The sequence below is a fragment of the Vigna radiata genome, chromosome 3 (assembly GCF_000741045.1).
Source record: "Vigna radiata var. radiata cultivar VC1973A chromosome 3, Vradiata_ver6, whole genome shotgun sequence".
Lineage (NCBI taxonomy): Eukaryota > Viridiplantae > Streptophyta > Magnoliopsida > Fabales > Fabaceae > Vigna > Vigna radiata.
The window spans coordinates 4,833,535-4,844,296 of NC_028353.1; the positions used below are offsets into that span (position 1 = coordinate 4,833,535).

Below are 10,762 nucleotides of genomic sequence, written 5' to 3' on the forward strand. Positions count from 1 at the left end.
TTATTTCAATATCAAGTTTTTAATATTAAAAGTGATCCTTACACATATTTTCTATTAACCAAAATTTTTAACATTTCAACTCCATTTAATAATATTGTGTGTGTATATATATATATATATATATATATATATATATATATTACACTAATCCCATAAATAGTTACGAAACAGGAGACATATGTATCTTTATATTTTACTACTATTCAAACAGAAAATAGAGGAGAACTATCATCTTCTCATACCATATAACACTTCAAGCATCAAATTACCTATTTCTCACCCCAATTTGTATATTCTGTAAACACAAAAACACATGCCAATATGTATACAATATTACAGAATCTAGTATATCATAATATAATCAATTACCCAAAACAATTCAACATCAATTTAACAATTATTTCGTACTTAAATCATCAATACCCATATGACTAGAAAGGAATAGCAAGAAACATATCATTCATCACACACACAATTAAACATACTAAATAGCTCCCCTTACCTTGAAATTTCTTTTCTCAGCTCAAAGACCCGCAGCTACATTACCCCCACACGCGAATAATCTAGACAACACCCTACAACCCGCCATGTGGTGATAAAGAACAACGCTTAGAGTTAGAATTTGACAGGGATTGGAAGAAAAAAAAAAGAAGACACATGCAACAACAGATTGCTCTAGGGTTCCAAAACACCGAAGAATAGTGAAGAGCAACTTACAACCAGGAATCCTGAAATCGATCGGTGCCAATTGAAGCTCTCGACGTCAGGATCGTTTAGGCGCCTACGAATCGAAATTCTAACGGTTCAATTGAGAGAAAAGATAGAGAGAAGACAGAGAAGGGGAATGAGGTTTTCTAGAAAGAGAAGCTTTCTTGAGGAAATAACTTTGTTGTTTAGAAAGTTCAGCAGAAAACTAAAGAAAATAGGTTTTCTTTTTATTAAATGCCCCTCCCTTTTATTCTTAATTCAACTTTCACCCTATATTTCTTTTTATAAATATTTATAATTATAATTAGGTTCTTACAATATTTATATAATTTTAGTAATTCATATCTATATATTTATATATATATATATATATATATATATATATATATATATATATATATATATATATATATATATATATATATATATATATATTTGGACGCGTTAAGAATTTATAATAAGAGTATAATATGTATCGTAGCTTGCAAATATTTCCAATTTTTATAATTTATAAAAATGATTGACTTAAACAAGTTGTGTCATTTCTAAATTTACCAAAATAACATTAGGAGATTTAATTATCAAATTATATTTTAAAATTCGATGACTGAATTGAACGCAATTTTCATGCCATTTCCATGGCTTAGATATCTTTTAACTTATGAATTTAGTAAGTTTTTATTAAAAAAATATTTTGTTTTGTGTTTTATTCTATTCATTAGGTGAGCAATCAGAGTCAACTTTAAGAAGCTTTACACGTTCTTCAGTATTTTCTATCTCTAAAATATCAAAATCAATTTATAAAATGAGGAGATATTGTGTTGTGTTGTGTGTTTAAAATACTATGTTTTATCGAAAAAAATTTCCGTAGACATATTTTTTAAAATAATTAAAAAATGTGTTTTAGAATACAATTTTAATTATTTTTAAAACTTAATTTTTGTGTTTTAAAATATGATTTTAACTTTTTAAAATTGTAATCTAAAATATGATTATTTTAAGAAAACAAAGTCATTTTTAAAGTCAACTTTTAGAAAAAAAAATTGTATCAGAAAAATAGAAAGAAACATTAATTATAGAAAACTAAAGTAGAAAAAAGATTGGAAGAGGGTTGTTTCTTGAGAACGAGAGGGAAACAAGTTATGGATATTTTAAAATAAAATAAAAATAAAGAGAGGAGATGTGAGAACTGGAAATAAATGAAAAGGACACTAATGAAGAAAAGATTTTAGACGTATGTTATTTTTGTCTTTTAACGTCACATTTCGAATTGATGTCTTTAAAGACGTTAGTGGGACGTCGGATTCTGCAGGTCTGAGTAGTATAGACGTCGGTTCAATGACACGACTGACGTCTATAAAGATATCGAATATGACACTAACCGATGTCTAAGGGTTGTTATAGACGTCAGACATGGCACTACCGACGTCTAAGGACACTATAAAGAAGTCAGACGTGACACTAACCAACGTCTAAGGATACTATAGACGTCGAACATGACATTAACCGACGTCTACGTAGTGTTCGTTGTGTTTTAGTGTAGTTCTGCTCGTGTCTTTGGGTAACGTAATAGTACTTCCTTCCTTTGCTAGTTTCTTCGAAAAAAAATTGTGTCTTTTGCATCTCTTATGACGTTTCAACCCAAAGACGAACCTGAGTCGTTTCCTAGATCCATTCTGACCGCCAAAGAAAAAGAATATGGTGGGTGTCACCGTATTCTTTTTCTTTGGCTGTGGGAAAGACACAAGAAAAACTCTACCAAAACACAACGAAAACTCATTTTAATCTGTTCAAATGAAACATAATACATCAAAGATTACTTTAATTAGATTAAAAGCAAGTTTAAACGGTTCAAAAGAGATCAAACACACCTGAAAATGCAATGCAGCGGAGAGAAAAGGTGAAGGAAAACGATGAAGTACGCGAAACTACTGGTTCGCAATCACTGATTTAAAAAGAAATTAGACGTCAATTGCCCAGGAGACCGACGTCTATAATGGAATATACGTCGGGTACCTCACTAATATGACGTCCATTCGATTTAAAAAATAATATTCATGGTATATATTGATGTCAGATGTAGTGGAGATCGACGTCTATAATCAAATATAGACGTCGGGGTGGCGCTATCAGACATCTAGATGGCGGAAAGAAATGACTTTTCACATTCCTGTCAGACATATAGACGTCAGTTACTAGGTGTCCCGACGTATATAATATTATAGACGTCGGACCACCCCCTAACTGAGTCTAATGAATGACATTAAAAGTCAATTTTGCACTAATGAGAAAGGAAAAAAAAAAATATATATATATATATATATATATATATATATATATAATCATAACATATTCTTAAATGATTTGTTAATTAATACATTGATGACTTTTATAAAATTAATGTAATTAAAGTATTTAAAGTGTTTAATTAAATATTAAATAATTTTTAACATGTTCACTTCAGATTTTGAGAGACTAAAAAAATCTTATACTAATTTAAAAATCAGTTTGAAAATATAATTTTACAGTAATATCAATATAGAAAATAATGACCTTTTTAATTTTGGGTCAATAAAGTTTAACAAATTTCTTTCCAAAAGCATTAATGTATTTCTAGTGTCTGGTGACTTAAGTCTGGGAGGAAATTCCTTAGGAACTTGCCACTGAGAAATTAAAGAACCGAGCTTTATCGAAAGTTATGATGGAGGACAATAATGGCAGTGGAATTAGAGAAGAAGACTTAAAAAAGTTACTTTTTTCTTTCCAATGTTTGAAAAACAAAAATCTCCATTTTAATGCTTCACAGGTTTGAAAAAGACTGTTACATTCAATCTGTAACAGTTCCAAAGCCTAAATTATCCACTGACAGAAATTTTGCCCATAAACATATAAAATAGTTATAAAATAATGTATGTTACGTTAATATACGTCCCAAAAACATTACTCTACAAAAATTAAACTAATGAATATAATCGTAATAATATAATTATATAAACATAAGCATGAAAGTATAGTTAATTTAAAACATACTCGAGGAAATATTAATATCTAGAAACACATGTTATACAAGGTTTCATTACAATAAACTATCATACAATAGAAGTTGAAAGTTTAAGATTTTTCAAAAACAATAAACTAAATATATTAATATATATGCACCATTAATTACATCTTTAAATTAATACAGAAACAAATAAAGATATATATTAGAAATCATAATTATATAATACATAACAAAAATGTCATAATCAATTTATTAATCGTGTTCCTTGTTTTATTAGACACTGAAAAGTAGAAATCAACCTAAATTCCACTAATTTTGAAAGACATTTAAGTTGTTATATGTCACACAAAACACCTCTAAGTTATCTATAATATGATCCATTAGGCTTCTTATATATTAGGTCATGATTAGCAATAATTGTGTAAGAATATATATTATTTTCTCACAACTTCGTACCTTTATTGAATATATCTATATTAATATTGTATACATATCTCATTTCTTAATTACATCATACATATTTCAAGTCAAAGTTAACCACAAATCACCTCATCCATAATTATATCATTATTTCACATTTTATAATATAAAATTTTTCACATCAATCTATTAAAAATCATAAAGTACAATAATTATAAAGCGGTTCATAATATAAAAAAAAATAAAATTCATTAGATACCTTTTAAATCATATGACAATTTTTTTTAAATAACTTTTTTTTTTATTCTTTTAGCAAATTTCTGTAGGTTTTACAAAATGCCTAAATACCTATCTGGAAAAACAAGATACCGTATCAAATTTTCCCACTAAGTCAACATAAAAACTCAACTAAATCAATACATATTACTTTATTGTATCATCTACACTAAAATTCATAATTCGAAGAAAAACTAAAAACCAATTTTAGACTCACCAACACAAAATTCCAAAATTACTATTTATAATTTATGTTAAGCTTCTCCACCAATATTTAATGTAAATTAAACCAGTTTTATTAAATTCAATCTACTACTTAAACCAAAGAAATACATATATACTAAATGATAAGCAATAATTTATATTATAATATAAAAATTGCACTTATTTTTCCACGTTCAACCAATATTCAATTAAACGACATAGATCAACTAAAACTTTCAAGCAAAGCACCAACCAATCAACTTTATTCTGCCTTTCCAAGTTTCCATTCAACAACATGCATGGTTTCAAAGTAATATAAATTTATCACTTTTAAAATAATATCACATATATTAATGTAAGAAAATACGCCTATCCCTACCGTTAGTGATGGTGGGTCTTTATATTAAATACTTGATTGTTTAAATTAGCATGAAATTATTATCTATTTGTTTAACTGAAATAGCAAAGAATTATATCAATCAAGCACTGAAAAGAGTACGACTGTACTCAAGTTTAGTTTTACTCTATTAACTATATAAAAAATGCTTAATAGGTTTAGAGGTCTCTATTTATGTGGATTGGTTCCAATTGGGTCCCTAATTTAATAAATTTGATTCAATAATATCCTTTTCACAAAAGCATTAATTTTTTAAACAGATGACATGCTGATACATCCTTTTATTTTCAGGTGACAAAGTTTGAGTTTTATACGTAGATTTATATCATTTTAAATTGTGAAATATAATAAAAGCATAATTAATAAATGATTTCTGGAAATATAATTATAACTTATTAAATCAATGTTTCCTATTTTGATCTTTCCAAATTTGGGGTCGGTGTTTGCAAAATTGGAGAAATTAGGGTTTGTGGGTGGGTTCGTCCTCCTCTATTTTGTCGTGAGCAAAGGAAGGAGAAGGAGCCTCGTTTCTTTTTTGTGCGTTTCGACTCAGTTGTGTGGGCAGGTCGCTTGGATCCCAACTTCATCGGCGTGGAGGAACGCTGGGCCTGGACCTTGGGTCAGGGCTGGGGTAGATTTGTGGGCTTGGGTTTGAATTTGACTTGAGCTAGTTCGGAGTTAGTGTCGGAATCAAATTCAGAGGAGGACTTGGGGTGAGGCTTGGAGGGATGGTTTGCACAAGCAGGGAGAGTGGAACGTTGCTTCTCATCTTCTTCTTTTGAATAATCGTCTTCCTCTTCAGAGGAAGAAACTTGTGTTGTTGCTGCTGCATGCTGTTGAGAAGAATGCGGTCGGTCATCCGAATCTGAGAAAAATGATATCATCTTTCTCATATTCGAAGGAGGAAGTAGATGAAGGATCTTCTACAGGTGCAGGACACTGCTTCGGCTTCTTTGTCATGGTCGAAAATTTAAGAATAGAGAGAGTGACAATGAGAGAGAACTCAATACAGAAAAGTGAACAGGTTTTTTATAATATAATTAGTTCTTTTTTATAAATAATAAAAATAAGATTAAACATTTTTATTATCCACGTATAAAGCTCAAATTGTACCATTTGGAAATAAAAAGATACATAAGCATGTCAACTGTTTAAAAACTTAACTCTTATCTATTGCATTTAACAAAAAAGATATTATTTACTCAAATTTATCAAATTAGAGAGCTAATTGGGCACTTCCAACATAAGAAAACCCAATTAAAACGAATTTTCATAAATAGAGACCTCGGAACCTATTAAATCTTAAAGAAAAAAATCATGTAGTTAGAAATTGATTAAAAGTTTATTTCTCTTAATTTGGCCACTTTGAAACCAACAACACAGGCTAAAGTAGTGTAATTATTATTTCTATTTCTACTAAAATCAACTTGAATTATTAATATTATTACTACTATTAATTGTTGCTATTATTATATTTATAATGTGTATGTAAAACATTTAAGAATTAAATATAAATAGTTATTAATTGAATAAACTATAAGTTATTTTGTCCACTGGAAATTTTTATATTTGTTGGATTAAATATTTAATTTAATATTTTTTATTTTATTTGAAATATATATTCTAACAGTAACAATCCCATTAAAGTTATAGTTATTTATTTCTCAAGAATCAAACTATTATGAAATGACTAAAAGTTAATTACTCCATTTGCTCCCATTGTGATTAATCACACTGGTAATGCAATGGAGTAAATCAGTGAAAAAGGGCACACGATTTCTGTAGTATTTAGTCCAACCATTGACTCTTTTTTTCAGTTCTTAGTCAACAGAACCTCCTTGATTTCTTAACAAGAGATTTTCATAACGCTTCAAGCTAATACTTTTATTATGTCAATGTCAATTAGTTTATCCACTAATCAAAATCACACCCTTTTTAGTCTGAAAAACCTAATTATTCATCTCAAAATACACTTGACTAAATATAAATAATTAATATAATTATTCATAAAATACAAAAAAAAAAAAAAATCCAACAATATTAAAAGATGATTGCGTTGGTACAAAATAAAAATACATTAATAATTATTGATTTAATATTTAATTGAAAACTTATAAAATAATACTTTTATTTATATATATTCTAAACTCAATTTATACGTAATTGACGTGAAATCTCAAATGTATTTTTATACAAAAATATATATATATATATATATATATATATATATTTGAATATGTGACTAAATGTTAATGGTGATTTGATAAAGAATGATAAGACTCTTTTTATGTTAGAATTTGAACAATTTTGATATTATTTAAAAAAATATATAATTCAATAATACATAATTAACTTATAAAATGAAATAATGAGTTGTATAATATAAATTTATCTCATCTAAGATGAATGTTAAGTAAGAATTTATTTCAGAAAGTAATCGAGGGAGGAGAGTGTAGAGTAAGGAGTAGTTGGAAATTACCTATGCATTTGTGTTACAGGTCAAGTGCAGACAGAACATGAAAACCTTAACAAAGCACATGTTTTCTTTTTCTCACCTAATATAATGTTGGACTTTTTCTTCTTCAATCCTTTCCTTCGACACGGTCAGCGTTCAAACAGGGTGGCTATTTTTTTGATTCCTCACTTATGCACATACTTAGCATTCACGTCAGCACAATAACGCATTTCAGTAATTGTTTGAGACAGAACAACCAAAATGACCAAGTATTTTCTTCCAATTATTTAATTTTATATAATAACACGTGTGACTGTATCTCAAATAATCTAGAAATTTGAATTAAACAGAAAATAAAAAATATATTTTGACATATACAATATTTTATATTTTTTTATATTATCTTTTCTATATTTTATGTTTTTATTTTTTGAAAAATTATAAAAATTTATTCTTTTAAAATTATTTTTGTAACCCATAATTACTCTAGGCTAATTATGAGTTAGGCTTTCTTATGAGTTAGGGTACCGAAAAGCAAATGTATTTGTTGATATGAGTAGTCAAATCAATTCCTTTTAAGCTATCCTTCAACTGTATAGTCTCATACCTATACAGTCTCTAGATCCCTCTCATTCCGGTGTATGTTCGATTCGTCTACGTGCCCCTTCCACTGGAAGCTTGCCAGGAACCGCTCCTTGTCCATGCCTCTTGCACCGACGATCACTTCCCGCCTTCGTTAGTGTCCGGGTGTCACAATTTTACTTTTATTATATGTATAAAATGAATGTCAATATGTCAGGATATCCTTATTTCTAATATATACCTTCTTTTAAGTACTAAAATAAAATTAAAAAATTCATTATAATAATAAAAAAAAGGATAAAGCTACAAATTTTAATTTTAACGTTGTTAGAAAAAAAAAAGAAAAAAGAAGAGAGATGATAATGGGAGTGTGGTATGAGTGGGTTGACTTGAATTGGCACGACACACACATGAGAGCAGAGTTGGTTGCGGCTCTGGCACACAGTTTCATGGTAAGATGCAAGGGACATAGTGGTCCACCATGTGATGCATATTTTGTCTCTTTTTATTACTTTATATTTTTAAGTTCATACTTCTTTTTCCAAACACCCTTTATTTCTGTCCTTAAATATTTTCTCATTTCTTCATCTTTTCTAAGGTAGAATATATATTACTTGTTTTTCCACACTCCTTTAGTCAGTCATAAACCTATTGAATAGTCTTTTATGAACGCTTCTTCTGTTGCATCATATATATATCACTGTCTTATCTACTTCCTATCTTTATTAATCAATTCACTTCAATTTAAACATAATTAAAGACAAATATGTCTCTCATACTAACCACTTCAATTTTAAACTTTTTAATACTTAATATTCAATTTTTAAATTAAGACAAATTATGTTATTAATTTTATATGATAATGTTGAAAATAAAAATTTGTCTATCTGTTAAATGAAAAGATCTATTAACAACGACATTATTTGTAAGGAAAATTATTATATAAGGTAGTTAAAATGTCTATGTCATCTTTAAAGAAAAGAGAATGAATTATGTGTTCAAGGAAACAAATATAACTATTAGAAACAAAAATCTAAAGGTTTTGCTGAAATTCTTTAATGAATATGACATTTATTTATTTCACTGGAAAGTAATCTAAAACTAAATTTAAAAATGAAATCATGAAATTGATCTATTTTTCATTATTAATAATTCTAGTGAAAAATATTAAACACAACTGAATCTTATTGTTCTCTATAAAAATAAATTCCGATTAAAAATCACAAAATTTATTTGTATTATTAAAAACTTAGATTGAATATCATAAAATAATTTATAGTTTTTTAAATTTTTGAAATTTTGATCCAATACGACCGTTAATAATGTATCTTAGAAGTTGAAAAAAAGAAACATATTTCAAAAAACTATTCATTCATAATACTCTATAGTACCGACAAATATATAATAACAATTGGTAAAGGTTGATTCATGTACAATAATCAACTACTGAAAAAATTGTAACGATTGAAAAGGACAAAAAATACACGTAAATTTAAAAATAGTAATAATTTTCAAAATAAAACAATATGACATATTTTAAACTCTTGTAAAGAAAATGGTTTATTCCAGTCAAAGACCTTGACCACTTAAGTATTAAAATATATATAGGCCAATATATGATTAATTTTTTTAATTCTTTAGTTTCATTTGGTCTCATCTCACGTGCTTAGACTCGATGATATAGTTCTTGAGAAATATGTACAGCAACATTATCCTATAAACAAGTTATCTCAAGAAAAGTATAAACTCAAGTCCATTATATATCACCAAATAAAAGTCCTATACCGATCTATATAAATGTCACAAAAAATTATATAAAATGGAATAGAATAATTAACTAGAACACGTTTAAATATATACAATTAAAATGCTTTGAATAATTTTTCTATTAGAAGGTAAAAAAGACTTTAAAACGAACTAGTGTTATGTATAACGTGGTAAATAGACAGAATTTTGGACTATATTGTTATAAAGGATTAGGTGTATTGAAACGAACTAGTGTTTTGTATAACGTGCTATGGATCCTAAAATGAAAGATTGAAGAGTGTTATATTATTATATAAGATTTGAGTTGAGCAAGTGGTGAGAAAAAAAGATATATATGGAAGTATAAGTATTAAAAAAGTAGATTAGATATGAATAGAATCTCTTAGTTAATTGGATGGTGTGGAAAAGTAGGAGTATGGAATAGTAGGAAAGCAGAGAATGTGAGATGAGAGGAGCGATTAAACTTAAAAAATAATTATTGACGAATTAGTATAGTATTAAAGCAGAGAATGTGTTTTGTTATGGACGTTATGGACATGCAAGGTTGACCAAGCGTTACCATCCTTATTTTTTCTCACCAACCAACCTCTTTCACTCTTTGGTCCACTCAGTTGGGCGCCACCACATTCAGCTACCAATGCGCTACTCCACGTGCCACAATCCCAGGCCATGCTCCAATCCGACGTTCCTAATTCATTTTCAACAAACCCCATATCTCGTTCCCTTCAGCTACCTACCCAACACACACCAACTCACCTCTATATAACTCTTCGACCAGACTCTTTTCTTCTCAGGAAATCCTCAACACACATAAACTCCTAAGCATTTCCTCTATCTCTCTCTCTTTACAAAACTCATCATCTCCATTTTTTCATTCTCTTCACTGTTTTAAGATGGAAGCAACTACCCTCACCAACGGCAACCAAAACGGTTCCTTCTGCTTCACTTC

General features: G+C 28.2%; 1 long non-coding RNA gene across 1 annotated transcript in view; it reads right to left on the reverse strand.

Annotated features, from left to right (window-relative positions):
• LOC111241371 overlaps nt 1–966 on the reverse strand; it is a 2,822-nt gene extending 1,856 nt beyond the window's left edge. Inside the window, exons 1-2 of the long non-coding RNA XR_002667323.1 lie at nt 718–966; nt 503–575 (exon numbers count right to left, since the gene is read on the reverse strand). This is a non-coding gene — a long non-coding RNA (uncharacterized LOC111241371). The remainder of the gene's footprint in view (nt 1–502; nt 576–717) is intronic.
• Nucleotides 967–10,762: the final 9,796 nt, after the last annotated feature.